The 25352-nt window shown below is 46.8% G+C and overlaps 1 protein-coding gene and 1 long non-coding RNA gene across 9 annotated transcripts in view; one reads left to right on the top strand and one right to left on the bottom strand.

The window, feature by feature from the left end:
• FAT3 (FAT atypical cadherin 3) overlaps nt 1-25352 on the bottom strand; it is a 452006-nt gene that overhangs the window by 299702 nt on the left and 126952 nt on the right. The gene's annotated exons all lie outside the window — the stretch shown is intronic.
• LOC128074652 (uncharacterized) overlaps nt 4-25352 on the top strand; it is a 185805-nt gene continuing 160456 nt past the window's right edge. Inside the window, exons 1-2 of the long non-coding RNA XR_008203257.1 lie at nt 4-235; nt 8399-8503. This is a non-coding gene — a long non-coding RNA (uncharacterized LOC128074652). The remainder of the gene's footprint in view (nt 236-8398; nt 8504-25352) is intronic.

Raw genomic sequence — 25352 nt, 5'->3', positions numbered from 1 at the left:
ATGGGTCCCGAACAGGGCCAGCGAGTCTGTTGATCCAGAGGGCCCCGAGCAGCAGTCCCCGCACACCGAGCAAAAGGCCTTCAGCGTGCTTGACCTCCTCAACAACTTCAAGCACTTAATAAAGCCAGCCCTGATAATCTGCGTCATTCTGGATTTGTGGGGAAACTGCTATCTGTTCCGGCTGCTGTGGGTTGCCTACCAGCTCTGGAGAGATATGTGAAGACATCAGGCACAGGTAAGCGCTCGGGATTCATACTGCACAGAAGGGACTGAGGGTGGGGTGCGGGGAACCGCAAAGGTCTGGTCTGTGAGGGCTTCCAAGCAAAGCAGACCTCCAGAGGTCCAGCAGCTCTCCCCAGAGACTTGCCTGGCCCTAGGGCTGACAGCCGGCTGGGACTCCCATGCAAAACGGGGCCTGCCGGAGGTGCCGTGAGCCCCACGGGCTGCCCCGAGCTGTCCTGGGACGCTGGAAAAGCGGCGCAAGAATCAGAGCCCTGCAGGGCGATGCTCTGCAAAACGAGCCTGCATCCCTTTCTCTGCGCTCATGCCCTGTCATTTCCAGGGAACGGAACAAACGGCCTCAGCTTCAGAACGCAAACAGAGTGATTTCCACAAGGCGCTTCTCTCCATCTGGCAGCCTGTGGGTCAAATGGTGACCGAAGGTGGCGCTGAAGGCACCTGCGATGACAACAACATCTTCCACTGGGGGGACACCAACCTCCCCCAGATCATCACCTCCATTTTCCATCAGTCATGAAATAAATAACATCATCATTTCCACAGCCTGTGTCATTGTGGTGGCAGTGCGTCCGGGACAGTGGCAGCACTAAAGGCATTGGTGCAGGACAGCGCTGCTGTTCGGGAACTGGGGGCATGTTCCTAGGCGGGAGGAAGGGCGGTGGGCCAGGGATAAAAGAGGCATCGGTGGCTGTGAAGCGTCCAGAGACAGCCATGCCCCAGGGGAGAGAGCACATGTTGAGCGGGAACCTACCTCCCAGTGGGGTCATGCAGCGTCCCCCAGAGTGCACGGGGAGGGCCCGTGAGTCTCCAGCACGCTGGGAAGCATCCAGAGCACACTGGGAATCCTCAGCTGGGCCAGTTCTGCCAGGATCCCGTGCGCATCACCTTCCCAGAGGAGGCTCGCACCAAGGGAGCCTTCCCAGAAAGGGAAAACGGCGGCAAAGCACCACAGCAAGATCTGCTGGGGAAGGGAGGGAGGCCCTGCGGCACGGCGGCTCAGACTCCCTGGTCCGTTTCGTCCCTCTGCTTATTACAGCTGACTGGTAGCTCAGGCCGGCAGCCATGAAGGCGCTGAGAGAAGCCTGCGGGCTGTCAAACGGGACTTTGGGGCACTGGCGCGCTGTCACGGCTCCAGCCCGGTGCTGTGACTAATGGGGTGGAGGGACAAGCGAAGCCACGAACCAGGAAAGGGGCAAGAGAGGTGGGGAAAAGGTAGGGAGATGGGCCTGACAACAAAACAACGGCAACGAGCTAAGGGAGAAAACAACGATTTTCTGAGTACGCTAATTTTCTGAGAATGCCAGCGGGATGCAAGATTAAGAAAACAGATGAGGTTTGCCAAAAGCAAGCGCAGAGTCTTGCACCTCGGAAGGAACAGCCGCAAGTATCAGTACAGGCTGGGACCCGACCTGCTGGAGAGGAGCTCTGCGGTGAGGAACCTGGGGCTCCAGGTGGACAACAGGCTGGCCATGAGCCAGCAGGGTGCCCTGGTGGCCAAGAAGGCCACTGGGATCCTACAGGGCATTACAAGGAGCGTGGCCAGCAGGTCAAGGGAGGTGATCGTCTCCCTCCACTCTGCCCTGGTCAGGCCTCACCAGGACTATGGCGTCCGGTTCTGGGCTCCCCGGTACAAGAAAAGGCCGCGATCTCCTGGAAAGAGTCCAGCGGAGGGCCATGAAGATGATCAAGGGCCTGGAGCACCTCTCTCACGAGGAAAGGCTGAGCCACCTGGGTCTGTTCAGCCTTGAGAAAAGACTCAGAGGGGACCTGATCAATGTCTGTACCTACGGGGTGATTGACGGCGGCCAAAATACAAGGCCAAGCTCTTTGCAGCCGTGCGTGCTGATAGGACAATGGCCAAAGTAGGAAGTTCTGCACAAACGTGCAGAAGAACGTCTTCACGGCGAGGGTGAGAGGGCACTGCAACTCCTGCCAAGGGAGGCTGTGGAGTCTCCCTGTCTGGAGATGCCCAAGACCTGCCTGGACGCCAACCTGTGCAACCTGGCCTACCGAGCTTGTTTTGGCAAAAAGGTTGGACTCGATCGTCTCCAGAGGTCCCTTCCAGCCCCTACAATTCTGTGATTCTGCATCAGGGAGAACACTGTGCTGCCAAGGAGGAGAAGGCAAATACGGACACTGCTGCGGGAGGTGACAAAGCAAACGTTCAAATCTCTCGGTCTGTACTATCATCTATTCTTTTATTTTCTTTCCGACGTATAAATAAGGGAAATTAATCCAATATTCACTGCTGTTGGAGTGAAGGGCTCAAAAGGATGGGAGAGGAGCACCGGACCTCTGCTTACGTCTGTTTACGAGTGTGAACACTGATAGGACAAGGGGAAATGGTTTCAAACTAAGACAGGAGAGGTTTAGGTTAGATAGTAGGAGGAAGTTTTTCACACAGACTGGAACCCGTTGCCCAAGGAGGCCGTGGATGCCCCATGCCTGCAGGCATTCAAGGCCAGGCGGGATGTGGCTCTGGGCTGCCCGGTGGATTGAAACTAGGGGATCACTGTGGGCCTTCTCAACCCAGGCCGCTCTATGACTCGGTGATTCTATGACCTCGTGCGCTCATGAAAATTACAGAGTGCAGACGGATTGCAAAAAGGGGAGGTGGAACAGGGAGGTGGGATTTGGGTGTAGGGTCCCCAGCCCCGAGCTGGGTGTGGCCATGTCGCACCGGGGAAAGGCATTGTGACATCACAGGCGGGGCATGACATCAGTCTTTATCAAGGCACGCTGGCGGCCTCCCCCAGCTCAGACACTTGGAGCACTCGCTCCGTCCTGGTGGTCACTGCTGGAGCTCTGCTCTGGGTGACAGCCACTTGTGTGTTGAGAGCGGTCCTTGGGAGAGAGCAGGATGAAGCTCAGCCTGACTCTCTTCCTCATCTTACTTGCTTTCCTGTCTCCAATTCCTGACACGTCCAGCTGCCTCAGCTGGGTCGGGAACTGGGACAAAAAGCTGCTCCATCCCGAGGAGCAGCATCCCTTAGAGACCGAGTGCCAGCCCTCCAGCTGGCGCTCCTGGCTTGGTCTAACCACCTGCCCCACCAAGATCGGGGATGGCAACCAAAGGAACGTCCTTCACCAGGAGCACGGACCAACTGACACCAAGAGCCAGCCCTCCAACTGGCTCTGCTGGTTTTGCCGAAACATCTGCTCCAACCAGATGGAGGACGGGAACAAAAGGCAGGTCCTTCACAAGAAGCAGAGCCCGGTTGAGAGCAAGGCCCGGCCCTCCAACTGGCTCTGCTGGTTCGGCCTAACCACCTGCCCCACAAAGATGGAGGACCAGAAGAAACACCAGGTCCTTCATGAGGAGCAGCGTCCGATTGAGTCCAAGAGCCAGTCCTCCAACTGGCTCTGCTGGTTCGGCCTAACCACCTGCCCCACAAAGATGGAGGACCAGAAGAAACACCAGGTCCTTCATGAGGAGCAGCGTCCGACTGAGTCCAAGAGCCAGTCCTCCAACTGGCTCTGCTGGTTTGGACTATGCACCTGCTCCAGCAAGACTGAGGACGCGAAGAAGAACCAGGTCCTTCCCACGGAGCAGAGCCTGTTTGAGTCCAAGAGCCAGCCCTCCAACTGGCTCTGCAGGCTTGGACTGACATCTTGCTCCCCCAACACCGAGGACGGGAAGAAGAACAAGGTCTTTCCTGAGGAGCAGAGCCCCGTTGAGACCAAGGGCCAGCCCTCCAACTGGCTCTGCTGGATTGGACTAAACACCTGTCCTCAGAATGGAGAGAAAAAAGTCGTGCCTCCCGAGAAGAGCCTGCCCGTTAATGCTGAGCGCCGTGCCTCCCACTGGCCCTTCTGGATTGGCCTTTCTCCACACTCCAGATGGGTCCCGAACAGGGCCAGCGAGTCTGTTGATCCAGAGGGCCCCGAGCAGCAGTCCCCGCACACCGAGCAAGACGCCTTCAGCGTGCTTGACCTCCTCAACAACTTCAAGCACTTAATAAAGCCAGCCCTGATAATCTGCGTCATTCTGGATTTGTGGGGAAACTGCTATCTGTTCCGGCTGCTGTGGGTTGCCTACCAGCTCTGGAGAGATATGTGAAGACATCAGGCACAGGTAAGCGCTCGGGATTCATACTGCACAGAAGGGACTGAGGGTGGGGAGCGGGGAACCGCAAAGGTCTGGTCTGTGAGGGCTTCCAAGCAAAGCAGACCTCCAGAGGTCCAGCAGCTCTCCCCAGAGACTTGCCCGGCCCTAGGGCTGACAGCCGGCCGAGACTCCCATGCAAAACGGGGCCTGCCGGAGGTGCCGTGAGCCCCACGGGCTGCCCCGAGCTGTCCTGGGACGCTGGAAAAGCGGCGCAAGAATCAGAGCCCTGCAGGGCGATGCTCTGCAAAACGAGCCTGCATCCCTTTCTCTGCGCTCATGCCCTGTCATTTCCAGGGAACGGAACAAACGGCCTCAGCTTCAGAACGCAAACAGAGTGATTTCCACAAGGCGCTTCTCTCCATCTGGCAGCCTGTGGGTCAAATGGTGACCGAAGGTGGCGCTGAAGGCACCTGCGATGACAACAACATCTTCCACTGGGGGGACACCAACCTCCCCCAGATCATCACCTCCATTTTCCATCAGTCATGAAATAAATAACACCATCATTTCCACAGCCGGTGTCATTGTGGTGGCAGTGCGTCCGGGACAGTGGCAGCACTAAAGGCATTGGTGCAGGACAGCGCTGCTGTTCGGGGACTGGGGGCATGTTCCTAGGCAGGAGGAAGGGCGGTGGGCCAGGGATAAAAGAGGCATCGGTGGCTGTGAAGCGTCCAGAGACAGCCATGCCCCAGGGGAGAGAGCACATGTTGAGCGGGAACCTACGTCCCAGTGGGGTCATGCAGCGTCCCCCAGAGTGCACGGGGAGGGCCCGTGAGTCTCCAGCACGCTGGGAAGCATCCAGAGCACACTGGGAATCCTCAGCTGGGCCAGTTCTGCCAGGATCCCGTGCGCATCACCTTCCCAGAGGAGGCTCGCACCAAGGGAGCCTTCCCAGAAAGGGAAAACGGCGGCAAAGCACCACAGCAAGATCTGCTGGGGAAGGGAGGGAGGCCCTGCGGCACGGCGGCTCAGACTCCCTGGTCCGTTTCGTCCCTCTGCTTATTACAGCTGACTGGTAGCTCAGGCCGGCAGCCATGAAGGCGCTGAGAGAAGCCTGCGGGCTGTCAAACGGGACTTTGGGGCACTGGCGCGCTGTCACGGCTCCAGCCCGGTGCTGTGACTAATGGGGTGGAGGGACAAGCGAAGCCACGAACCAGGAAAGGGGCAAGAGAGGTGGGGAAAAGGTAGGGAGATGGGCCTGACAACAAAACAACGGCAACGAGCTAAGGGAGAAAACAACGATTTTCTGAGTACGCTAATTTTCTGAGAATGCCAGCGGGATGCAAGATTAAGAAAACAGATGAGGTTTGCCAAAAGCAAGCGCAGAGTCTTGCACCTCGGAAGGAACAGCCGCAAGTATCAGTACAGGCTGGGACCCGACCTGCTGGAGAGGAGCTCTGCGGTGAGGAACCTGGGGCTCCAGGTGGACAACAGGCTGGCCATGAGCCAGCAGGGTGCCCTGGTGGCCAAGAAGGCCACTGGGATCCTACAGGGCATTACAAGGAGCGTGGCCAGCAGGTCAAGGGAGGTGATCGTCTCCCTCCACTCTGCCCTGGTCAGGCCTCACCAGGACTATGGCGTCCGGTTCTGGGCTCCCCGGTACAAGAAAAGGCCGCGATCTCCTGGAAAGAGTCCAGCGGAGGGCCATGAAGATGATCAAGGGCCTGGAGCACCTCTCTCACGAGGAAAGGCTGAGCCACCTGGGTCTGTTCAGCCTTGAGAAAAGAAGACTCGGAGGGGACCTGATCAATGTCTGTACCTACGGGGTGATTGACGGCGTCCAAAATACAAGGCCAAGTTCTTTGCAGCCGTGCGTGCTGACAGGACAATGGCCAAAGTAGGAAGTTCTGCACAAACGTGCAGAAGAACGTCTTCACGGCGAGGGTGAGAGGGCACTGCAACTCCTGCCAAGGGAGGCTGTGGAGTCTCCCTGTCTGGAGATGCCCAAGACCTGCCTGGACGCCAACCTGTGCAACCTGGCCTACCGAGCTTGTTTTGGCAAAAAGGTTGGACTCGATCGTCTCCAGAGGTCCCTTCCAGCCACTACAATTCTGTGATTCTGCATCAGGGAGAACACTGTGCTGCCAAGGAGGAGAAGGCAAATACGGACACTGCTGCGGGAGGTGTCAAAGCAAACGTTCAAATCTCTCGGTCTGTACTATCATCTATTCTTTTATTTTCTTTCCGACGTATAAATAAAGGAAATTAATCCAATATTCATTGCTGTTGGAGTGAAGGGCTCAAAAGGATGGGAGAGGAGCACCGGACCTCTGTTTACGTCTGTTTACGAGTGTGAACACTGATAGGACAAGGGGAAATGGTTTCAAACTAAGACAGGAGAGGTTTAGGTTAGATAGTAGGAGGAAGTTTTTCACACAGACTGGAACCCGTTGCCCAAGGAGGCCGTGGATGCCCCATGCCTGCAGGCATTCAAGGCCAGGCGGGATGTGGCTCTGGGCTGCCCGGTGGATTGAAACTAGGGGATCACTGTGGGCCTTCTCAACCCAGGCCGCTCTATGATTCGGTGATTCTATGACCTCGTGCGCTCATGAAAATTACAGAGTGCAGACGGATTGCAAAAAGGGGAGATGGAACAGGGAGGTGGGATTTGGGTGTAGGGTCCCCAGCCCCGAGCTGGGTGTGGCCATGTCGCACCGGGGAAAGGCATTGTGACATCACAGGCGGGGCATGACATCAGTCTTTATCAAGGCACGCTGGCGGCCTCCCCCAGCTCAGACACTTGGAGCACTCGCTCCGTCCTGGTGGTCACTGCTGGAGCTCTGCTCTGGGTGACAGCCACTTGTGTGTTGAGAGCGGTTCTTGGGAGAGAGCAGGATGAAGCTCAGCCTGACTCTCTTCCTCATCTTACTTGCTTTCCTGTCTCCAATTCCTGACACGTCCAGCTGCCTCAGCTGGGTCGGGAACTGGGACAAAAAGCTGCTCCATCCCGAGGAGCAGCATCCCTTAGAGACCGAGTGCCAGCCCTCCAGCTGGCGCTCCTGGCTTGGTCTAACCACCTGCCCCACCAAGATCGGGGATGGCAACCAAAGGAACGTCCTTCACCAGGAGCACGGACCAACTGACACCAAGAGCCAGCCCTCCAACTGGCTCTGCTGGTTTTGCCAAAACATCTGCTCCACAAAGATGGAGGACGGGAACAAAAGGCAGGTCCTTCACAAGAAGCAGAGCCCGGTTGAGAGCAAGGCCCGGCCCTCCAACTGGCTCTGCTGGTTCGGCCTAACCACCTGCCCCACAAAGATGGAGGACCAGAAGAAACACCAGGTCCTTCATGAGGAGCAGCGTCCGACTGAGTCCAAGAGCCAGTCCTCCAACTGGCTCTGCTGGTTTGGACTATGCACCTGCTCCAGCAAGACTGAGGACGCGAAGAAGAACCAGGTCCTTCCCGAGGAGCAGAGCCTGTTTGAGTCCAAGAGCCAGTCCTCCAACTGGCTCTGCTGGTTTGGACTATGCACCTGCTCCAGCAAGACTGAGGACACGAAGAAAAACCAGGTCCTTCGTGAGGAGCAGAGTCCCGTAGAGTCCAAGAGCCAGCCCTCCAACTGGCTCTGCAGGCTTGGACTGACATCTTGCTCCCCCAACACCGAGGACGGGAAGAAGAACAAGGTCTTTCCTGAGGAGCAGAGCCCTGTTGAGACCAAGGGCCAGCCCTCCAACTGGCTCTGCTGGATTGGACTAAACACCTGTCCTCAGAATGGAGAGAAAAAAGTCGTGCCTCCCGAGAAGAGCCTGCCCGTTAATGCTGAGCGCCGTGCCTCCCACTGGCCCTTCTGGATTGGCCTTTCTCCACACCCCAGATGGGTCCCGAACAGGGCCAGCGAGTCTGTTGATCCAGAGGGCCCCGAGCAGCAGTCCCCGCACACCGAGCAAGACGCCTTCAGCGTGCCTGACATCCTCAACAACTACAAGGACTTAATAACGCCATTCCTGATAATCTGCGTCATTCTGGATTTGTGGGGAAACTGCTATCTGTTCCGGCTGCTGTGGATTGCCTACCGGCTCTGGAGAGATATGTGAAGACATCAGGCACAGGTAAGCGCTCGGGATTCATACTGCACAGAAGGGACTGAGGGTGGGGAGCGGGGAACCGCAAAGGTCTGGTCTGTGAGGGCTTCCAAGCAAAGCAGACCTCCAGAGGTCCAGCAGCTCTCCCCAGATTCTTGCCCGGCCCTAGGGCTGACAGCCGGCCGAGACTCCCATGCAAAACGGGGCCTGCCGGAGGTGCCGTGAGCCCCACGGGCTGCCCCGAGCTGTCCTGGGACGCTGGAAAAGCGGCGCAAGAATCAGAGCCCTGCAGGGCGATGCTCTGCAAAACGAGCCTGCATCCCTTTCTCTGCGCTCATGCCCTGTCATTTCCAGGGAACGGAACAAACGGCCTCAGCTTCAGAACGCAAACAGAGTGATTTCCACAAGGCGCTTCTCTCCATCTGGCAGCCTGTGGGTCAAATGGTGACCGAAGGTGGCGCTGAAGGCACCTGCGATGACAACAACATCTTCCACTGGGGGGACACCAACCTCCCCCAGATCATCACCTCCATTTTCCATCAGTCATGAAATAAATAACATCATCATTTCCACAGCCTGTGTCATTGTGGTGGCAGTGCGTCCGGGACAGTGGCAGCACTAAAGGCATTGGTGCAGGACAGCGCTGCTGTTCGGGGACTGGGGGCATGTTCCTAGGCAGGAGGAAGGGCGGTGGGCCAGGGATAAAAGAGGCATCGGTGGCTGTGAAGCGTCCAGAGACAGCCATGCCCCAGGGGAGAGAGCACATGTTGAGCGGGAACCTACGTCCCAGTGGGGTCATGCAGCGTCCCCCAGAGTGCACGGGGAGGGCCCGTGAGTCTCCAGCACGCTGGGAAGCATCCAGAGCACACTGGGAATCCTCAGCTGCGCTTCCATGAAGGAAGCTCAGGTATAGGCTAACTGCACAGGTACACCAAGCCCAGGAGTCCTCTGAGATAGGGTGCAAGGAAAAAGCAGCCAGGGAAATCGTTGGAGGGTAAGGGAGGGGACAAGATGCTTTATTTTTGGCTGTGACTAACACAGAATCCAGAGTGCTTCACACGGAACTTGTAAGACAATGAGGAAAAAAAATAAAAGATTCATCTGTCTCTATTATGAAACATTAATGTAGTACTTAAGCCTTCTCTCTGACTAATGCTGTGATTAAAAGGTATATAAAAACAGCTGTGATTTCACATTTGAACCTGAACAGCAGGGAGAGAAACTGTCAACTGTTTAATGATTAAGAAGTCTACTGTGATGTTATCATTTCAGTTCCTATTATATTTTGTGTAGAAACAGACCTCCTACATGTATCTTCAAAACAACTTCTTAACTTACAACATTAAAAAGCTGCTCATAGAGTTGCTGCTGACTTCACTGGTGAGAGGACAAACTTTCCAGGCCTCTAAAATATGGCAGTTATTTTCTAACCTTAGAATGTATGACATTTTCTGGTAGGAGACTGCATCAAGTGGAAAAACAAAGATTAATTTGGGATTTTTCTCCACAAACTGTTTTGTGGTTTGATGTGTCATCTCTGTTTCCTTCCTCTCTTTCCTCTTTCCAGTTTCTTTTACTAAAACTGCAACTTATGCAATGAATTTAGAGTTGGGAAGCCAAAAAAAAACAAAAAACAAAAACCAACCAAACAACAACAACAAAAAAAGATTTTCCCATTTTACTAATTTTAGAATGAAAAATCCAGTTTCTAATGTCAGATTAAAAGTTCAGCTTAAAATGTAATTTCACCTTTCAACACACAACACGCACACACACAAAACAAAGCAAAACAAAAAAAGCCTTGCACTGAAATGCTTTACTTAACCGTGCCACAAATTTTCTGGATTCTTTCCTTATGAGAAGGCTCAGTTCTGTTTTTTTTGGATCATTGCAAGAAAGAAAAACCCTCAGAATACCAAAGATAGTACCTGACAAAAAAACAGTTCCTACCTTGAACATATTTCTGTGGCTCCTAGCTGCTAAATATCTGGGCCCAGATTAAACATGGTCAACTAACATTCTTGTTAGTCTTGTTAGTTTGACTTTCAACTTCTAGCAACTTCAGTAGAGGGATAAAATAATAATAAAAAACAAACTAGCAGAGGTCCCTTCTTGTCTGAGAGGATGAACCTGAACAATCTCTGAATTCAGTCTTTCACTGCACAATGCCAAATGGACTGTGAAATTGTTTACCCTAATGGACAGTGCTGGTTTCTTTTAGAAAGAGAATGAAATTTATTGGGTAATCTAAACCAAAATCACCGGGTTTGATTCATTTTTAGTGAAATTGCTGTTGTCATTTTTTTTCTTCACTAGGGAAGGGGAATCTTTAGTAGGCACACCTGCACCTCCGTGCAAGTCCCTACAGAAACATATGGAGTACGATCTTAAAAAAGGACTGCATCTGGACAGCAGCAGCTACACTTCGGTCTGACCCAGAGCCTACAGACCACAAACAGGGCTGCGGCAGTGACAAGTGGGGTTAAAGGTCATCCAGAATTCAATCTCATTTGATGTTTATGTTAGTGTTAAAGTAACATCGGGCCATAATAGAAAATGATTCAGAAACTGCTGGACAGAATTCTAAAGCACAAGAACCAATAATCCATCCGAAATTGTTAACATCAGTAATGATAAATCTTTGTAGCCTTAGAAATCCCCTTTAACATACAGAATACCATCAAATCGCTTCCTGCAAGTTATCAAGCTGATATCAGATGGCAACATTATCAGCCCAGGGCTATAAATGAAAAAGTCTGCTTCCACAAACAATGCCATAAGCCCTCATACATTTCTTCAGATCTCTCTTTGGAAACCACTGCCAGAACCAATCATGCAACACACGACAAGTACACAGCACGCGGGGAGAAATCCTCCTCCAGAAAACCCAGGCACTTCCCTCAAACTTCTAAAACAGACAGTTGCAGCATTTGGGTTCTTCTTTATTTTATTTTATTTTTTGAGGGAACATAAGAGGAAAAGAAACTTGAGATTACCAAAACTGCTATAAATACCAGATGGAGAAAATAAGGCGCATTGTAAAAGATACAGGGAAGAGACAGAAAACAGGAAAAACTCCAGGATAAATGATTGCCTCATTCTCCACCCATCCTGACTGTCCCACAGCATCACAATATGGGAACCCAGGAATCTCACAGTGTGAGGAAAAATGAAATAAGAGATCATTCGATTTGCAGCATTACACAAACGCCACAAACAATATTCTCCAACTTCTAAATAAACAAATCAAATCCAAGGAAAATTAGATGGGAAGCATTAATGCTCTCCGCTATTCATTCACATATAATTTATGCAAACAATTCACAGAAAATATCTGAGATGCTCTACAAGCTTGGCTTTTAAATCAATTTTCCTCTCAAATTAAAAGGAGATAACGTAGTTTGACTTCAAATGCATCTAAATTAGAGTCTTAACCTGAAATCCACTGCAGAAAAAAAATCAAGCCATAATCTTGAAATCTATTGTAATACAATCTCCTTTTGCAGCTTACCAAATTCAGACACAATTTTGGGTGGGAGATGAGGTGAGAAAGAAGATCCCCCTTCTCCCATCCCAAGAGACAAAGCCATAGAACAAAGCTTTTTTTTTTCAACCAAAACACCAAAGTTCCTACAAAAGAGAGTAAAACTATCTGGATATCATCAAACTTCTCTGTACTGAAATTATATTTTCTCTTTTATAATCTCAGAAGTATTAAAACCACTGCAAAACCACTGCCACATCTTACAGCGGATAAAATAGTACAAAGAGTCTGTTCCAAATGCACTGAAATTCATGGCAAGAAGAAAATATAGTGAAAAACAAGAGCTAAGTTCCATCAGACCAGACTAGAGCAGATCCAGCAGCAGAACGGGAAAGCCTACTGGACCTAAGCACAGAGCTTGTGAAAAAAGGAGTTGCTCCTTGATAGCTCAGGGTCCCTACATCTCACCTCATGTATTCATAAGGTTAAGAAATTTATGGATGTTGTTTCCATCATGTTGCCAACACATGGGCTCTTCTGGCTGCCCTCATCCTGCCTCCATTCCGGAGCCCAGCAATGTCCCCTCCACGGATACACTGTTTCCCCTGCTCACTGTGACTTGGGCACGCTACAATAAACAGCAATTAAGACTGTAGACAACAGAAAACCCTCGAAGCACAAATCAAAAGGTTTTCTGGCCCAGCTTCCTAATGCGAGAGGCAAATGTTAAGAATGAAAATCAGTGACATTTTTTGAAATTCTGGAAGTCAGTTTGAATTTGATACAAGGTTATGATTTCTTTCCAACTACCCCACACATCTAAAATTTCAGTGTCTAGTCCAATCTGGTTTGATAGACTTGCTTTGCAGACAGTATAAAGAGACAGTCACTTCCAGAGGGTAAATCACCTGCAGCACCTCAGCGGGGCCCATTACATAGGACATCAAAATGACTTGATGAGACACAGCACGTCATTTCTACACCACCAATGTCAAGTGTGTGCTGCACTATCTGACAGGCAAAACACAACGCAAGGAAGTGTATCAAATACACAGCACTGACTAGGCTGCAGACCTTTTCTTGAAGCATTCTTCCTCGCAAAGCCAGGATGAGTTTTGGTCCTTCCAGTTCCCTGTGGTTAGCCTACTCCAGCTCACACTCAGAGCGAGAAATGCGTAAGAGAAATAAATACAAAGTGTGCTGACACTTATCCCCATAATACTGTGAAGAAATATAGTGAATATGACAATTATTTCGGAGTAACTTCTAATAAACAGTAGTCCAGCTGCTAAATAACGTATGCTGATTAACATTAGAACTATCATTATAGGCACCACAAGTCACATTTTCAGTTCAACTTTGTAACTGTTTCTGTAGGTATGGAGGCAACCCATGTCTTTAGAGGCCATGAGAGCTTGCTCCAACCTGCAGCTGCAAATTGGGCTGTGGAAGCAAAAAAAAAAACCAAGAAAAAAATACTGTGAGATGACTAAACATGCTCAAGTAGGGCTTTCCACTTCACCAAGAGCACCACTCAGAGCCTGAGGTGCAGGATCAGCATGGAGATACCATGTGGAGCATCTACGATAGACTATCCTGGATAAAAAAGAGGGATGGAGCTCTCTTTCAACTGGAAGAAAGTTGCAGTCGTTGATTGTGGTACTCATGGTGGATTTACCACAGCCAAACCAAAGCTTTACATTAAAAAAAATCTTGCTGGAGGTACGTGAAAGCTCACAGCCATAAGACTGATGAAATGTCACATCAATTCCAACAGTGCTGAACTAACAATGAGTTTGGATCAGGGTGGAGTAAGAGGATGGACTAGAAGACATTCCAGTCTGACCATTTCTACAATTTTACGATGTTCTTTGAAATACAGACTGTTGTATTCCTTGCAAAATCAGACCTTAAAATTGCTGCATATTTTCTGTCTTCATATCTTTGGGCCTATGCTCCCCATCTACAGTGTGGTAATAACATTAACATCAAGGACAGAATTCAACTCCAATCCAACTCAGATTCCTGTCAATTCAGGATATCCTCAAGGGACTGACACATATGACAGGAATTGTCCACAGTCCAATACTCCTGTGCAGCTGAAGCAGGACACCAGGTAGGCTATGTTAGGGCATACTAAATAAACTTCTGGGGAAAGTTCAAGTGGGTTCAGCTGATCAAACACGAGTTCACATCCAGCAACTCCTGATGCCAAGGCAACATGTCTATACTTGCAAGTCTGAACCTGGGGCTGATTCCTAACCATAATTGCCACATCCAATTAGGGTGGTGGTGAAAAAAATTTAAGAGACAGTGAGGAGTGAAGAGCACCAAAGGAATTCCAGTAAGCATAATGGAATTTATCCTGTTGGAGGAGACCCTCAAGAGTGTTAAAATCTGGAGAACTGAGGTACAATAAATGAATGCTAAGGAAAAATGAACAGTCTCCAAGAAACTTTGCTTTGAATGAGCAAAATGATGCAAAAATAACCCTACTACTATTAATAATGATAAAACTAATGAGTGTTTGATAATGCAGACACAGAATGGGCAGACTAGATTTGAGCAGGCATTTCCATTCCGCTGAGTGCTTTAGCTTTGCCAACTCGATCACAATCTTTTTGTGCACTTTCAGTGTGCATCATTCCAGGTACATGAATACTAAAACGTGAAGTTTCCAAAGGCACTCAGCGTTGGATTAACATTTCTCTCCCTGAAGAGCAGGGTGATTTCTTTATGCTCCTTCTTACATCTTCCTCTCCCTCCTCCTCTCCCCAGCCTGAGATTTATAATGTCATTTTATACAGCCTTACTTTTTCTTCTTGAAATAATTCCTGTAGCTTTATGAATTGTGTCCACAACATCGCGTTCTGAATACCTATTTCAAGGTATTTCTTTCGTCCTATTGGTTCAAACAGAAAATCAGCTGAAGTTGGAAAAACTCCAGTAAAATCCATACACAGTTTCTCCATTAGGGCAAAAGGCTTTTGCATATGCACTACCCTACAATACAAACTAACACATACATGTGAAATACTGTCATTATTTTACAGCACTGTCTGATTTCCCTTTGAATGCCCTAAAATGAAGGGTTTCTTCTGTGTACAAAATGCAGGACTGGAACTTAAAAATGATAATTCAGTGGCACTCTGGTCTTTTTATTCTTATTATTTTATCTCCTATCATTTTAAATAACACCAACTGACAACAGCTCGCCGTGTTGAATGAATCCAGATGCATTCGCTGACTGTAAAGAATCAGAGAGATGGAAAGAGGCAAGAGACTGGTATTGTGCTCATTAGATCACTAAGCAGCTGCTTTTATAAACAGAATATTTAACAAGGCTCTACAAAGATATTCAAATGTAGCTGCTAGAATGCACTTTGAAATTTTCCGCCTAATAAAAAAATGCAAGAGATGAGAAATTATCTCCCTTTAAAGTAAAGAGTTCAAGGTGAATGTTACCTGATTAACTCACTTTGTTATTAATTAAATTCAATAAAAATCCCAAATACGGCATGCCATCCTTTATTAGCATTTCTGCAGATATAAGAACCACGCTTACCATACAGTGAACGAAATTCAGTCGGAATGTATGAAATATCAAAGAATAATAACATAGCAGAGAAAGGAGTTGAGTTCAAATCATGAGACTAAAGTGCAAAAAGAATCATCTCCTAGTGAGGTTCATTAAGACCCAAGAATAAAGTCATTATTATGTATTTTGAATGTATTTACCTACACATTTCTAAAATGTGTATTTATATTGTATACTATGACACCTCTATATGCCCTTCAAGTTACAGAAGTAATCATTATTTGAAGGTTAAGATGTTTTGAGTGGAAAATGGTCATCTACAAGTGAGAACACATCAGAAAAGCAGTTCCCTCCTCTCCCCACCTCTCACCTGGTGGTTCTTATCTCTTACTATACGGTGCTAAGTTTCATTTAGCTGTAATATCAAATTGCCAAGAAATGGTCTGGACAATATTTGTCTGTGATCTCATTCCAGTCTCAGCATTCACATTAGCCACCTACTACCTTTTCAATAGAGAGGAGAGATGAGTGGATATGCAAACTGGGCAGCATTGCCCTGTTAATTCTGCATGTTATTGCTGGAGTGTTCTGATGAGCCCTGGGAACATAATTGCTCTGCTTCTCTTAGCCCAAACTTCTGGGGTATAAGCAGAAAACCGCAGTCTTTTCAATGTCTTCTTCCAGCAAAACAGAAATGAACATTATAAATACGTATACTCCATATAAACCTGTATTTCTACAGAAATTGAAAGCTAAGCTAGTTGAAAATTAAGACTTAGTTCCCAAGAAGATACATTTCTAGCAAAAGGAAAATTCTGTGGTACAATCTGCTCCAGCACCAGGACGGAGAAGGATCTCTCCAGGTATTTGTGTGGGTGGGACAAGCAATACCGAGGACTCCTTCCACAATTCAGCAAGAATTAATGCTCACTTAATATAAAAGCATTGCCAAATGTGTGACTTAACAGAAAGCTGTAACAGGTATTAATTGATGTCATCTGTACACAAGAAAGAATCCATTTGTGACCTAAGTGTCATGAAAATCAGCATAATTACCCACTTTATCATTCGGGTGATTTTTTCATTAAATTAGGAGTTCAGAGTGTGACTACAGCTTCATTATTTGATTACTTTTATCTCATGGCTTGCATTTCCTTCCAGCTAAATCTGGAGCACGACACTGAGCATTAAATACACATGTGCACACTGTGAGACATATAAAGGGCATTAAAACCTGAAATACTCCATATTTCAAGTTTAGGAACTGATAGACAACGGGCAAGTACCAAGAAGTCGCCAAATCTCACCACATTGCTGAAATATAAGAAACAAGCAGCTCCAATGGGGAGAATGATACCCTCAGAGGTACCATCTCTACCAAGGAGACCAGTAGGAGTAACTCTAAGAAGCTCCATCCAATCCTTCCTTAAGGAATGAGAATGTGACTGCCTCTAAAAAAAGAGAAACCTCAAAAAAATGTGAGATTTGATTCAAAACATAAATATGCCTCAAGCTAAAGGGTTATGAAAAATGTTCCCAGTGAATTTATCCGTGAGACAAATCCATCATTCCCATACAGCAAGAAACAGATTGTATTCAGGAGACAGAGAACTGCATTCCCTCATGGCGCAAGCAATTTGGGAGGCACCATGGTATTTATTTAGGGAATGACTAATTAGGTACGAAGCCAAGGGGAAAAAAAAAAGGCGGGAGGGAGGCTCTAATGTGCTAAAAATATAATTATTAAGAAAACACATGAACTACAGCTAAAAACATGTTCTTAGGGAGAGCCCAGGGACACGTCAGGATTAAGCTTCAGCTCTCTGAACTAGCGACGCGTGAAAGAGTTTATTTGTCACCATGCCAGACACCTGGACATCACTGAAGTAATGATGAGGCTGAGGAAGGAGAGACCTGAGGGGCAAAAAGGAAATTCTCATTAATTATAGATTAGAATTGGTTCAGTATGTGCTGTGGGAAGGAGGGACAGGTATGAGGACACGAAGTCACCCCAGACAGCTGCTAAGAAGGGAGAAGGAGGCAGCTGTCTGCGATGGGGAGGGCGGGAGAACTCTGCACTCTGAATGAGCATCCAGAAGTATTTATCCATAGAACCACAGAATAGAGTGGGTGGGAAGGGACCGTAAAGACCATCCATTTCTAACCCACTGCCACTGGCACAGTTGCACCCACCAGCTCAGGCTGCCCAGGGCCCATCCAACCTGAGCTCCTCCAGGGATGGGGCGGCATAGCTCTCTGGGCAGCTGTACCAGGCCTCACTGCCCTCTGAGCAAAGAATTTCTGCCTAGCATCTAACATAAATTTTCCCTCTTTTCGCTTAAAACAATTCCCCCTTGTCCTATCACTATTAAACCATGTAAAAAAAAGAAGACTGTATATCTGTATGCCTAAAGAGGTAAGTATGAAGAAATTTTTGGCCCCTCTAGAGCAAGGATATAACAGGGATCATCATATTCAAAAGTATAAAATTAAACTTCTTTTTTTTAATGTAAGTGCATTGTGAGTTTCCACCACCTGCCCAAACAAAGCCACACGTCCCTATGCTAGTAAAAGTCTTGCATGGGGAAAGGAAGAAGTCCCCCACATTTGGAATGTTTAAAATGGAGGTCTGAGGAAATCATGCAGTGGATCAGCAAGTGCATAAAATAGCCTGCAAGGTCATAAGAATTCTAATCACTGATTTTATGACTTTATCAGGTACTTTAAAAAGTCAAAGACTGATATATTACTATTTTAAAACAGAAAAGACATTCAACTGACTTATATACACCCACGTATGCACTTACCCAATATATTAGTCATGTACCACTACCAAAACAGAATAAAAATATATTTAACAAACCCTGCAGAAAGCCAAAATATTAATTCCTTGCAGACACGTTAGTCAAAAAACCTTCTCTTGAATTCAGCTTAGACTGTCAGAATCTCTTATGGACATCTGTGAGACGGATCTGCCAAATCAATAACTCACTTTTTGACAATAAGTAAAAAATATATAAAGTAATAAATACAGACACACATTTGTTCTTTTCAAGATTCAGCTGAAATCCATCTCCTTATATAAGAGCATGACTTGTTCAAGCTACCTTCCAAAATTTAGCAAATCTCTCTCTACTTAGGCATGCACTGATGCAGGATATCTTCATGTCCTGTCTACTACTTGGAAAAGAAGAGCTGTGCACATCCATGCATTTGGCATGAAAACAGCAATTTGCTCCTGCTGTGCATGCCAATGACATCAAGAAATGCCATCCCTAAAGCAGAGCCTTGTGGCAGAGTTCATTGTACAGGCAGAACTGGAGAGCGCAGGATTCATAATGAAAACGTTCACAAGGAAAATGCTCAGCAGCCTTCTCCTGTGCTCAGGAAGCGCTTCATTTTAGGATCTTTAACCTTAGATTATGTATATTAGCCTGCAGGGTGGAGGGTTAAACTAATAGTGAACTTTGCATTTTGCTAACAGTTGCACTTATACTGTCTCCTTAAACACGCTTCTAGAAAGCGAGGCTGATGTTGAGACAGAAGTTCACATTTAAGCAAATGCCTTTCTCCTCACTGCTTAGAAATGTCAGCATTGCCTTTCCAGGGCTAATGCAGATAGAAAGGGATTTGCACTCTATAACACTTACAAAACCTCCCGGATAGCAGCCCTGTTGATCAGTGCTTCCATTTCGTAGTCAAATGGAGGTCACTGCAGTAGATGTTTTTCAGAGGAAATGATTAGGATGGCGAAGGATGTAGGGAGGATTTGCAAGAGATGAAAACAAATGACACTGGCCTTGTAATAAAAATTCAGAGTGCGGCAGGGAGGGGAAGATGTATCATCATTAGCTCATTTACTGGTTGTGAGCTACTGAGGGCTCACAGCCATGAATCTTTCCATGCCGCATGCACATTTGTAAGAAGGCAGCGATCTTTACCACACATCCTTAAGATCAGACTCAATGATCACTAATAACGTGCACTCAGACTAGAAAACAAAAGAGTGGAGGTTTTCTAGGTGGTGCACTTCAGAGCCTGGACACTTCAAATATTGCAGGAAACGGGGCCAGAATCTTCCAAAAGCGAATCGCAGTGGAATTCCTCAGCTTACAAATGGAAAGCCCATCCTAGTCACTGCTTTGCAACACTAGGACTAAGCTCATCAAAACAGCAAGCCCTAGGAAATTTGAGCACTAACCTTCATCCATGACTGTGCAAAACTAGGCATGTAGGAATGAATGAAGCACTGGAATTCTTCTGGATTACCACCTGTACAGAAACACGTCTGGCTTACAACATACAAAAAAAATTAGTGAATCTGACTTTCAATGACATATGTGCTGCTAAGCTGCATAGAGGAGTACAATAAGGCTGATGGTGATAAAAGGAAGATAATACTCTGGGTATATACAGGGTGAGACCTTTTCATGGGGAGCCACCATCCCATCTGCCACCCCTGCAAAGAAAAGCCAGCAGTCATTTAGGAGAAGCAAGAAAGAGATCACTTCAAGAGCCAATTCAAGAGTCTGGCAGTAATTCAACATGAAGATTTATTGTTCTTGCTTTGTGAATAAAGGCAGAAGATGTCCTCATTCCACAGAACTGACCCCCATATACAAGTAAAGACTTAAGGATCACGTAAATCAAAGAGAAGAAACAATCAGCAGCTGTGAAAGCAGGAGGAGACACAGGAAAGAGACATCATCGTCATTTTCTTGTCAAGTTATATAAATTAAAGCACTAAACCATAGAATATAGAATCATTAAGGTTGGAAAAGACCTCCAAGATCATCTAGTCCAAAACCAGCCCATCCCCACTAACCATGTCCTTCCATGTACACGGTTTTTGAACACCTCCAGGGGCAGTGACTGCATCCCCTCCCTGAGCAGCCTGTGCCAGTGCCTCACCATTTTTTCTGAAAAGAAATGTCTCCTAATATCCAACCTGCCCTGAAGCAGTTTAAGGATCAAACCACACTGGTAGAAGGTTCTTAAATATTCAGTGATCATAAGATGACTCCAAGCAAATCTTCCTTCCCAGTGGTATCTTTTCCCTGGGCTTCAGCTTTCTGTCTACACAACAGAGGCAACTATGCACTGCTCCATTTGGAGACTGAAACATTAAATTCACCAAGGTCTGAGTTCAGAAAAGGGTAATGCTAATACCATTCCAAGACATTCAGAGAGACACTGAAATCCCACTGGCTTCATTGGGTTAAAAGCACTTAGCTGAATCAGGCCAGTCCGGTGGCAGGGACAGTGAGACAACCTGAGACAGATGGGCAGGTGGAGAGGACGCACTTTGGGATATGTCTGAATTTGCTAGAGAAGGCTTTGGAAGGCAACAAGAGAATTAAAAGTGGGAGAAAGCTTTTTAGTTAATTGAAGATTAAGAAGTAGAAAGTGTAACACAGCTGAAGGTATGAGAGGTTCACAGCAGAAGGCAGGAGATTACTCAATATTCGTACACAATAAAATTAATTCCTTTTAATCTTTTTATACACATTGTAAACAAGATCTCTCTATCCTATGAAAATTACCTTCTAAAGGCTGGGTAAATACATTGACTAATCCTAAAATCCCAGAAATCCCAACTTATTTATTTATTTTTTTTTAAAGACAGAAGCCAAGTAGGAAAGAGCTCTGTAAACAGTTCTGACCTTCAGAGAGCTCGGCATTCTGTTTGTTTATTCAAAAAATGAAATGCTGCTAACAGGAGGTGAAAAAAAATATCATTTAAATGGAAATGGCTACACCTCATTTTCAGTAACCAAGAGGATGAACTCCAAACATTTGCAATACTACAGAAAACTCACAGAGCAGATAACGGGTACCAGCAGCCAGGAGTGAAGTAGAAGATAAAGCTCTCAGTTCCCTTTTTGTAGAACATTTTAAAATCAGCTCAGAACCATGCAGCAGAACATGGCGAAGGAAGGAATCTTGACACCAGCTCTGAGTTTACTACCAAAATGACTTAATTGCTACTACCAATCATTTTTCCATTGGCAGATCATTTTAATTCTTGCTGTTACTGAGGCACACTCACAGCTGTGCCCTGGTTGAAAGAGCACACGTGTGATCAGATGCACATTTTGGACAGAGGAAGCCAGATCATTCTCCAGGTCCAGCAATGTCACAGCCAAAGCCCAGGGCTGGGATGCAGGGCATGGCCTGACCCCATGCTGGCATGCATGCAACCACAACGTTTCCCAACCAGCTCCACAGTGAGCCCTGCGTACTGTCTCATTTTCCAGCACAGAATGTTCCTTCAGAGAGAAACACCTCAGTGAATAACAGGAATATAATTCCATTTCTCTGTAAATGTAATCACGCATTTGAAGGGAGAGCTAAAACACGGCCACAGTGTAGTAATCTATTTCTGCTCCACCACATCATGCACAGAAAAACAGAAAGAGAAATGAAGAGCCTCTAAGAAGTTTTATAGTTCTTTTTCCAAGTCTCAGTAAGTGGAGAAATGAAACATCAAGATAGCCAATGTTAGATTTAAAAATATGGACAATATCATCATGCAAAAAATATATAACATAATACAAAGGACACAGTACATGTTTCACTTTTGTCTAAACATGTAGACAAGTGTGTATGTCTGTGTATAAATTGGGCAGGAACGTTGCTTATGGCCCAAATAATTCCTGCTGCACCTTGTTGGTGAGATCAGAGTCCCGTCACACCCAGCAAAACACAAATCTAAATGAACACCAAAACAGAACCACAGAATCCCAGAATCATTATGATTGGAAAAGACTTCTAAATCCATGTAGTCCAACCATCCCGCTACCGCCAATGCTGCCCACTAAACCACATCCCTAAGAAATGGCAGTTTATCCTGGAGCTGCTTCCTGAGAGCAGCTACCAGCCCACTACTTACTGTCCAGCTCTAATTCAAGAGAGAAAGCATTTTAAATAAAGGGCTAAACACGGACATATTGATGTCTCCCAGGGTGAGCAGCTCTGAAGGCCAATGGCAGAACATCACAAGGCACAGACACTGCTGCTGACAAGAAGCGTGGTCTGGAGTATTCAGAATTCAAGTTTCAAGACAAGAAAACTCAAGCTCAGCAGCTGCTGCCACAGTGCAACAACTGGCAAGGCAGTCTTTCTTTTTTTTTGTTTTATTTTTAGTTCTTCTGTGACACTGTGCATGTTGCTGCCATGACAACTAAACGTTTTTTGCCCATCTGTACGGTGACACAATAGATATATACATCTGTTCGTGAATCTTGCTTTTAAAAGACAGATAATATTTTCCCAACTTTTGTACATTTTTAAGCCTCTCTTTTGAAGGAGGCAGAATATTGCAGCTTCTCGAAAACAGCGGCCCATAAATCACGCCGCACAGGCAGTGCGCTGCCCAGGAGACACTCCAGCATTGCTTATCGCCACCACAAATGAAAAAGTCAAACTGGAGGTTAGTGACAAAGACTGGGGAACATATACCCTCTCCTTGTTGCCTTTGCTTATCACTGTTAGCAGTGTAACCACTGTCTGATTAGAAACACAAAGACATATTCACCGAAAAACAACACAGTATGAACGATTAGGGACAGGGAAAGCTATTTTAGTGCAATGTAGTTTAATAACTCTTTAGAATATTTGTAAGGTTTTCCATTTCAAGGCTCCCACATCTTTAAAACACAGAATTCAATAAATAAATAAACTTTACAGACATCAAGCAACTCAACTAAGGCTGCAGCATCACTGATCTATGGATTTGCCTTGTCCCAGGGCATTTCTATTAAATCAAAGCTTCTCTTCCACGCTACCAAGACTTGGCTCTACAGCCAGGCCAAGTTGTGGCATGAGGACATGGGATAACTTCCAACCACGACATGCAACACACTCCTGGAATCTCCAAAAAGATGCCCAGCCCTGTGCTTAAATTCCAAATTAGCGAGAAACTTGGAGGAACAAAAAAATGACTCTGGATTAAAGCACTGCATCCTGAACACAATAGAATATTTATTTTTTTGAACAGGGAATTTGACATTTAGATTGGCAAGGAGAGGAGATTCTCACATACACTGATGTAAAGCAAATAGAAGAAAACTGCAGCAAAACTAAAAACAAATTAAAAAACAGAAAACAAAACAAAACAAAAAAACAAATAATAGAGAAAGTCAAGAATCACTTGTAAGAAAGGAGCGATCTGCAGCTCTGCCTGCAGGGCTTGTAGTGGACATCTTTGCCCTCATTTCCACCCCTGTGTGACCAAAGTCAATACAGTTATGAAAATAAAGCCAAAAAAAAAAAAAAAAAAAAAGGAGAAATATGCAGCATCCTTCCTTGAAAGAACTACTGCTGTGTTTTAAGCCACATAACACAGGAAAGGTTTTGGCAAGCCCCTGAAACTATGCTTGACTCGTTCTTTCAGCACATTCTCGAGCCAAAACATTCCATGCTGCAGGCAGTGCTGAAGTGCTCCCCTTTCGTGCTGCCTCGCGTCGCCTGGCCCAAAGCCCAGCCACGGGAATGAGTTGCTCAGGTTAATTCCTGTCACCTCTCTGGTGAGCCTTGTGCTGTATTTAAAACAAGGACACCAAGGGTTTTTCACTGACACGGTAATCACTCCAAAAATGCAACACCAAAGGTTAGCTGGGAGCTGCCAAAACTATTTATCAAAGTGAATCAAGAGAGAAGTGGAGCTCCCAGTGTGCACTGCCCTCACCATTGCTTTCCCATGTGGCAACGCTCATACTGCACACTTAAACCAAAGCACAGGGCAGAGACTGCTCATTTTAGGGTGTTCATCTGGGGCCCCATAGAATCATAGAATCAACCACAGAATCATTAAGGTTGGAAAAGACCTCCAAGATCCTCTAGAACCATCAACCCGTCTCCACCATGCCCACTAACTATCACCCTCAATGCCACATCTTCACAGTTCTTCAACACCTCCAGGGATGATAACTCCACCACCTCCCTGGGCATCCTGTGCCTCTGCCTCACCCCTCTCTTGGAAAAGAAATTTCTCCCAATATCCAACCTGAACCTTCCTTGGCAGAACTTAAGGCCACTCCCTCTCGTTCTGTCGCAGTTATCTGCAAGATGAGGCTGCCCCCACCTCACCACAACCTTCTTTAAGGCAGCTGTAGAGAACAGTAAGGTCTCCCTTGAGCCTCCTCTTCTCCAGACTGAACAACCCCAAGTTCAGACTTGTGCTCCAGACCTTTCACAGCTTCAATGCCCCGGGCTGGAGTCCAGTGCTTGGTGTTCAGCCACACAGGTTTCTTGGTCTTCCCCCCTCCATCCAGAGACAGAATTCATCATGAACCTTCTCCTTCTGCCTAGCAGTGAAGCCAGATCTTGATAGTTGGTCTATCACATCACAGAAAGCACAACCTCTCAGTAACAGAAGCAGCAACAGAAGCACTGCAGCCACAGCAGGCAGGGAACAACAGCAAGGATTCATCTCACTCGATACTGAAATTAATCTTCCATTTTGTTTTCATTGTGCATTGAATCATACCATGTTTTGGAGTATCATTCAAGCCCAGAAGGCTGAATTGGGCAGCCTGACTGTGGGGCTGTTGGCTATGCCCAGTGCAGTCAATGTAACATTTCTACAATTAATTATTTGGAATAAATGTACAAGCTTAAGTAGGTCACTGAGATACTACAGTTTTCCTTGGAAATTAGAATGGGAAAGATGTGAATCCTGAAGGGGTTTCTCCTTTAACACCCTTCAACTTCAAACAGCAAGTGACTGTATTTATGCAGTGCTCTTTGTTGTGTCTTTCCATCAAAATCACTTGTAGCATTTTAAAGCCATTAATCATGCGAGCATCATAACTAGCACAAAAATGCCTTTGACAACGCGATGGTCATTAGACTTATTGTACAGACAGGTAAAGTGAGGCATGAAAAGGTTAGCCACGCAGCCAGAGGGATTTTGTATCTTCTGCAACATACAGTAAGCAGCTTTAGCCATCTGATAG

This window comes from Tympanuchus pallidicinctus, unplaced genomic scaffold (assembly GCF_026119805.1).
Source record: "Tympanuchus pallidicinctus isolate F22 unplaced genomic scaffold, pur_lepc_1.0 scaffold11, whole genome shotgun sequence".
Classification (NCBI taxonomy): Eukaryota; Metazoa; Chordata; class Aves; order Galliformes; family Phasianidae; genus Tympanuchus; species Tympanuchus pallidicinctus.
Note: the sequence above shows the minus strand (reverse complement) of the source record. Positions and strands in the feature narration are given on the sequence as shown.